The sequence below is a fragment of the Triticum urartu genome, chromosome 7A (assembly GCF_056163025.1).
Source record: "Triticum urartu cultivar PI428250 chromosome 7A, HENAU_Tu73, whole genome shotgun sequence".
Taxonomy (NCBI): Eukaryota; Viridiplantae; Streptophyta; class Magnoliopsida; order Poales; family Poaceae; genus Triticum; species Triticum urartu.
This window is the reverse complement of record NC_141879.1, coordinates 201718554-201726853: the sequence shown is the minus strand read 5'-3', so window position 1 is coordinate 201726853 and position 8300 is coordinate 201718554.

The following is an 8300-nucleotide window of genomic DNA, read 5'->3' as shown; positions in this document are numbered from 1 at the left end:
AAACTTTTAGAAATGACAGCTTAGGTTACTTCCCAAACCATAATTCATACGGTGTCGTCTCAACGGATTTTGGCGGAGCCCTATTTAAAGTGAATGTGGCAGTCTCCAAAGCATAGCCCCAAAATGATAGCGGTAGATCGGTAAGAGACATCATAGATCGCACCATATCCAATAGAGTGCGATTACGACGTTCGGACACACCATTTCGCTGAGGTGTTCCAGGCGGCGTGAGTTGTGAAACTATTCCACATTTTCTTAAGTGTGTGCCAAATTCGTGACTCAAGTATTCTCCCCCACGATTTGATCGCAAGAACTTGATTTTCTTGTCACGTTGATTCTCAACCTCACTCTGAAATTCCTTGAACTTTTCAAAGGTCTCAGACTTGTGTTTCATTAAGTAGACATACCCATATCTACTCAAGTCATCAGTGAGGGTGAGAACATAACGATAGCCACCGCGAGCCTCAACACTCATTGGACCGCACACATCAGTATGTATGATTTCCAATAAGTTGGTTGCTCGCTCCATTGTTCCTGAGAATGGAGTCTTGGTCATTTTACCCATGAGGCATGGTTCGCACGTGTCAAATGATTCGTAATCAAGAGACTCTAAAAGTCCATCTTCATGGAGCTTCTTCATGCGTTTGACACCTATGTGACCAAGGCGGCTGTGCCACAAGTATGTGGGACTATCATTATCAATCTTACATCTTTTGGTATTCACACTATGAATATGTGTAGCATTACGCTCGAGATTCATTAAGAATAAACCATTCACCATTGGAGCATGACCATAAAACATATCTCTCATATAAATAGAACAACCATTATTCTCGGATTTAAATGAGTAGCCATATCGAATTAAACGAGATCCTGATACAATGTTCATGCTCAAAGATGGCACTAAATAACAATTATTGAGGTTTAAAACTAATCCCGTAGGTAAATGTAGAGGCAGCGTGCCGACGGCGATCACATCGACCTTGGAACCATTCCCGACGTGCATCGTCACCTCGTCCTTCGCCAGTCTCCGCTTATTCCGCAGCTCATGTTTTGAGTTACAAATGTGAGCAACCGCACCGGTATCAAATACCCAGGAGCTACTACGAGTACAGGTAAGGTACACATCAATTACATGTATATCACATATACCTTTAGTGTTGCCGGCCTTCTTATCCGCTAAGTATTTGGGGCAGTTCCGCTTCCAGTGACCACTTCCCTTGCAATAAAAGCACTCAGTCTCGGGCTTGGGTCCATTCTTTGGCTTCTTCCCGGCAGCTTGCTTACCGGGCGCGGCAACTCCCTTGCCGTCCTTCTTGAAGTTCTTCTTACCCTTGCCTTTCTTGAACTTAGTGGTTTTATTCACCATCAACACTTGATGTTCCTTTTTGATTTCTACCTCTGCTGATTTCAGCATTGAATATACCTCAGGAATGGTCTTTTCCATCCCCTGCATATTGAAGTTCATCACAAAGCTCTTGTAGCTTGGTGGAAGCGACTGAAGGATTCTGTCAATGACCGCGTCATCCGGGAGATTAACTCCCAGCTGACTCAAGCGGTTATGCAACCCAGACATTTTGAGTATGTGCTCACTGACAGAACTATTTACCTCCATCTTACAGCTGAAGAACTTGTCGGAGACTTCATATCTCTCAACCCGGGCATGAGCCTGAAAAACCATTTTCAGCTCTTCGAACATCTCATATGCTTCGTGTCTCTCAAAACGCTTTTGGAGCCCCGGTTCTAAGCTGTAAAGCATGCCGCACTGAACGAGGGAGTAATCATCAGCACGTGTCTGCCAACCATTCATAACGTCTTGGTTCTGTGGGACGGGTGCGTCACCTAGCGGTGCTTCTAGGACATAATCTTTCTTGGCAGCTATGAGGATGATCCTCAGGTTCCGGACCCAGTCCGTATAGTTGCTGCCATCGTCTTTCAGCTTGGTTTTCTCTAGGAACGCGTTGAAGTTGAGGACAACGTGGGCCATTTGATCTACAAGACATATTGTAAAGATTTTAGACTAAGTTCATGATAATTAAGTTCATCTAATCAAATTATTCAATGAACTCCCACTCAGATAGACATCCCTCTAGTCATCTAAGTATAACATGATCTGAGTTAACTAGGCCGTGTCTGATCATCACGTGAGACGGGCTAGTCAACATCGGTGAACATCTTCATGTTGATCGTATCTTCTATACGACTCATGCTCGACCTTTCGGTCTTCTGTGTTCCGAGGCCATGTCTGTACATGCTAGGCTCGTCAAGTCAACCTAAGTGTATTGCGTGTGTAAATCTGGCTTACACCCGTTGTATTCGAATGTTAGAATCTATCACACCCGATCATCACGTGGTGCTTCGAAACAACGAACCTTCGCAATGATGCACAGTTAGGGGGAACACTTTCTTGAAATTATTACGAGGGATCATCTTATTTAAGCTACCGTCGTTCTAAGCAAATAAGATGTAAAACGTGATAAACATCACATGCAATCAAATAGTGACATGATATGGCCAATATCATTTGCTCCTTTTGATCTCCATCTTCGGAGCTCCATGATCATCGTTGTCACCGGCATGACACCATGATCTCCATCATCATGATCTCCATCATCGTGTCTTCTTGAGGTTGTCTCGTCATCTATTACTTCTACTACTATGGCTAACGCTTTAGCAATAAAGTAAAGTAATTACATGACGTTTATGTTGACATGCAGGTCATAAATAAATAAAGACAACTCCTATGGCTCCTGCCGATTGTCATACTCATCGACATGCAAGTCGTGATTCCTATTACAAGAACATGATCATCTCATACATCACATATATCATTCATCACATCCTTTGGCCATATCACATCACAAAACACTCGCTGCAAAAACAAGTTAGACGTCCTCTAATTGTTGTTGCAAGTTTTTACGTGGCTGCTATAGGTTTCTAGCAAGAACGTTTCTTACCTACGCCAAAACCACAACGTGAATTGGCAATTTCTATTTACCCTTCATAAGGACCCTGTTCATCGAATCCGGTCCGACTAAAGTGGGAGAGACGGACACCCGCCAGCCACCTTATGCAACTAGTGCATGTCAGTCGGTGGAACCGGTCTCACGTAAGCGTACGTGTAAGGTTGGTCCGGGCCGCTTCATCCCACAATGCCGCCGAATCAAGATAAGACTAGTAACGGCAAGATAATTGACAATTTCGACGCCCACAACTGCTTTGTGTTCTACTCGTGCATAGTAACTACGCATAGACCTAGCTCATGATGCCACTGTTGGGGAACGTAGCAGAATTTTAAAATTTTCTATGCATCAACAAGATCAATCTATGGAGTCATCTAGCAACGAGGGAGAGAAGAGTGCATCTACATACCCTTGTAGATCACGAGCGGAAGCGTTCAAGAGAACGGGGTTGATGGAGTCGTACTCGACGTGATCCGAATCACCGAAGATCCTAGCGCCGAACGGACGGCACCTCCGCGTTCAACACACGTACGGAGCGAGGACATCTCCCGCGCCTTGATCCAGCTAGGAGGAGGGAGAGGTTGAGGAAGAGGGCTCCAACAGCAGCACGACGGTGTGGTGGTGGTGAAGCTGCAGTACTCCGGCAGGGCTTCGCCAAGCTCTTATGGAGGAGGAAAGGTGTTGGGGAGGGGAGGGTCTGCAGCCCTCCCCTCACCCCTCTATTTATAGGGGAAGGGGGAAGGGGGCCGGCCCCTCTAGATGGGATCTAGAGGGGGGCGGCGGCCAAGGGGAGGGGGGCTTGTCCCCCAAGCAAGGGGGCGCCCCCTTAGGGTTTCCCCCCAACCCTAGGCGCATGGGCCCTAGGGGGGGTGGCGCCCCAGCCCACTTGGGCTGGTTCCCTTCTCCATACAGCCCACAAGGCCCCCCGGAAGAGGTGGCCCCTCCCGGTGGACCCCCGGAACCCCTCCGGTGGCCCCGGTACAATACCGATATGCCCCCGAACCTTTCCGGCGACCGTATGATAACTTCCCATATATAAATCTTTACCTCCGGACCATTCCGGAACTCCTCGTGATGTCCGGGATCTCATCCGGGACTCCGAACAACATTCGGTAATCACATACAAGTCTTCCTAACAACCCTAGCGTCACCGAACCTTAAGTGTGTAGACACTGCGGGTTCGGGAGACATGCAGACATGACTGAGACGACTCTCCGGTCAATAACCAACAGCAGGATCTGGATACCCATGTTGGCTCCCACATGCTCCACGATGATCTCATCGGATGAACCACGATGTCAAGGATTCAATCAATCCGTATACAATTCCCTTTGTCAATCGGTACGTTACTTGCCCGAGACTCGATCGTCGGTATCCCAATACCTTGTTCAGTCTCGTTACCGGCAAGTCACTTTACTCGTACCGTAATGCATGATCCCGTGATCAACCACTTGATCACATTGAGCTCATTATGATGATGCATTACCGAGTGGGCCCAGAGATACCTCTCCGTCATATGGAGTGACAAATCCCAGTCTCGATTCGTGCCAACCCAACAAACACTTTCGGAGATACCTGTAATGTACCTTTATAGTCACCCAGTTACGTTGTGACGTTTGGCACACCCAAGGCACTCCTACGGTATCCGGGAGTTGCACAATCTCATGGTCTAAGGAAATGATACTTGACATTCAGAAAAGCTACAGCAAACGAACTACACGATCTTTGAGCTATGCTTAGGATTGGGTCTTGTCCATCACATCATTCTCCTAATGATGTGATCCCGTTATCAATGACATCCAATGTCCATAGTCAGGAAACCATGACTATCTTTTGATCAATAAGCTAGTCAACTAGAGGCTCACTAGGGACGTGCTGTGGTCTATATATTCACACATGTATTATGATTTCTGGATAACACAATTATAGCATGAACAATAGACAATTATCATGAACAAAGAAATATAATAATAACCATTTTATTATTGCCTCTAGGGCATATTTCCAACATCAGCTCCGCCGAAGATAGGGCACGCGCCTCGGCCTTGGCCGTGGGGCCAAGGCCGTCTACGACATCTTCAAGTGCACGGACCAGGAAGGGAAGCAGCTTGGCGGGGCCGTCCTCCGCGCCGGCCAACGGCTCCTCCAAGCCGCTCTCGTAAAGCGTCTTCAGCGCGGCACGAGCCCTCTTCTCCATCTTCACGAAGGCCACCCGATCCTCCGCCAGGACCTTCGCCTTGGCGCCTAGCTCGGCCCTCTCCGCCTGCAGCGACCGATCCAGCGTCTCCAGTTCGCCGTGGCGGTCATCGAGCTTGGCGTCCCAGTCCTTGACGGTAGCCTCCCGAGCCTTCATCTCCTTCTCTTTCTCCTGGCGGCCGTGGACCTCCTTGGCGAGCTTGTTGCGCAGGCCTTGCAGCTCGACCTCCAGCTCCTTGCAGCGAGCCTTGGCAGCGGCAGCATCGCCCAGGGCAGCGTCGCAGGCGGCCTTGGCTTGGTTGGCGTCCTGCTTCTCCCCATCGGAGGTCGCCACGGCCTGGCTCAGCGCTGCTCGGACGGAGGCAGCAGAACGGGCCCAGCCATAAGCTAGCTCCAGGCGCCTGGCCGCTAGGCGAGGGTCCGCGCTTAGAAGATCCTCCCGGAGCTGGCTCGGTTCGCTGGCGACCTGGTCCAGGACGGCGGCAGAGGAAGCAGAAAAAGCGGGAACTGGCAGAGCGGGCGAAGAAGACGGCGGCGTGATCACGGCTTGGCAGGAAGTAACCCCCTGGGCTTTGGTCGCCCCGGCTGCAGCATCGAGTGCAGTCGACTCCAGGGTCAGCGGGGTCACGGGGGCTGACTCCTCGCAAAGGCGTCCCAGTCGGCCTCGCGAGGACGATCGGACTAGGGAGGCGCGAGCCGCGCCATCTTCCTCCCCAGCGGACGGAGGCACCGCCCCGGCAGATGGCCTCACCCCAAGCAGGGCCGTAGAAGCCCCTCTCAACCTCTTCGCCACAGGCGCCGGCCTGACAAGAGAATATGGACGTAAAGCCTCGGTGGTAGAAACCAAGCAAAGCGGGAATCAAGCACTTACTGGTCGTCGCTCGCGGACCCAAGCAACCTCCGGCCGAACTTGAAGCCCGAGAGCCTGCAGCTTGGGTCAGCCTCGGGAGGCCCAGAAGCAGAAGCCACGTCAGGAGGGCTGGGGCTGGCTTCAGACCGCCCAGGGATCGGAGCAGACCCTGGGGGAACCAGCCCCGACCTTCCCATCCTTGTGACCAAGGGAGAGTCCTCCTCTCCTCGCCCGACGCCGGCATCATCGTCATCCGGCATGGAGCGGAGGGCCCGAGACTCGAGCCGAGGGAAGGACTCCCCGACTCCTAGCCATTCACCTCGAAGACAAACTCTTCCTCCTCCGCCTCTTCTTCGTCCTCACTCCCGCTAGAGCTGCTGGAGGACACGTCCACCATCGCCAGCGCCGCAAGATCCTTGGGAGCTACTGCGGGCACCAGCCCCTCACCGTTGAAGGTGGGCATGGCGTTCACCACCTGCTCCCAGTCATCGCGAAGGAACAGGGGGACGGGGGCGCCCACCGGCTTCGCCACGTCTCCCCCAACCAAGGAATGGAGGGTCGCGACCAGATTCTCATCGGTCAAGGCCTCAGAGCTTAGGCGCAAGGCGGCGTCCATTTCCCCATGCCTCCACAACGGGAGTGAGTGCTCCTGGAGTGGAGCCACCCGGTGCTCCAGGAACTCCCTCAGGAGCGAGGCCCCGGTCAGCTTCACCGCCCCCAAGTTGCTTGGCCTCAGGTCCGCGTTCATCCTCTTCAGCACCGCCTTCGCATGGGGGTTGACGAGCTCCGCGCGGGACCACGCGTCGATGGCCTTGGGCTGCCCCGTAGGCAGCACCAGACGGGGGTGGAGGCGCCCTACATCCACCATGACCCACTTGCTCCGGAAGCCTTCAATCCTCTTCCCAGGCTTCGAGATAGCATTGGAATTGGAGTACGCAATGAAGCTCGCACATGAGGATGGACACCAGAAACCCGAAGGGAAAAATCGTGACGCAACAAGGCCACTGAGGGCTTTACCCCGACGTGAGCCTCACAGTAGTAAGCAAAAATCGCTAGGAGAAGAATGGAGTTGGGGTGGAGGTGCAGAGCCTGCAAGTTGTACTGGCGGAGAATAGCAAAGAAAAACTTGGAGAAAGGAGGCACCAGACCGGCGACAATGGCGCTCACAAAGAGCGGATAGAAGGTGCTCCCCTTGACTCCAGGCTGGTTGGAGCCGGCCTTGAGCACAGTCGCCCCCTTGCTGCCCTGCGCCACCGTCATCAGGCGCGTAAGGGCGAGGTTCTTCTCCGACAGGTTCGGGGAATCCAGGGCCGGCGAGTACCAGGCCTCGGTCGGGGACTTGCGAGGCGCCATGGCGTGCCGGATGAGAAGGATTGAGACAGATCTAGAGGATTTCGGAAGCAAGAAGGAGGAGAGCGAGAAAGGGAATCTGGAGCGAGGCGAAGGAGAACAAAGCAAGTAAGTCTGGCCCGGGCACCTCTTTTGTCAGATGGATAGTTGCCGAGGCGTCGTGGGGAAGCGCAGACGCCCATGTCCAATCAATCGCCACGCGGCACCCAAGGCCGCAGGCTATTGCGGCCCACGGCGCTTTGCGCTTGCCCCTTCGCTTTCCTGCTAGGCCAAGCCCGGGCGCGCCTCGGGCCCGGGGGCTACTGTCGGCGTTCTGGGAACGGGGGTCCCCAGACTTGCCTGCCTGCGGCCTGCGGCGTGGCTCAAGTGGGGCCCCAGCGCGTCCCATCTTCATCAGCTCAAGCTCAAGACCCTCGCGAGGGGCTAAGCCTCCCGGGGCGGACGACGGGAAGCTTCCTCAGAGGCGGCCTCATCTGGCAGGCTCGCGAGGAGGCGGGGGGATCAAGGCAGGAATACCTCGCGAGGAACCCATGACGCAAGCCATGACGATCGATACCAGGCGGGCGCTGGCCTGCGCAGTGTCCTTGTTTCTCCTTTGATGCAAAGGGGGCAAGCACAGACCAAGGCATCGGGCAAAGGTTACCATTCCGGTGCAACAAGACCAAGACCAGCAGAGCGGCAGGACGGAGGTCACCATGGAGCCCAAGACGGCGTCATCACCAGTACTTTTGGCAGCCGAAGACCACCTTTGGTCAGGATAACTTGTACTAGATGTTCCCCTCCAAAATGGCCAAGTGTTGGCGCCCTTCCCGCTCATTTTTTGGGGAGAGGCCCAGGGCCTCTATAAGTAGAACTAGCCACACAGAGTAGAGGGACATCTAGAAATCTGGTAGAGCCCTAGCAGAAAGAGAGAGAGAGGCGACTGAACTCACCCTAGCAGT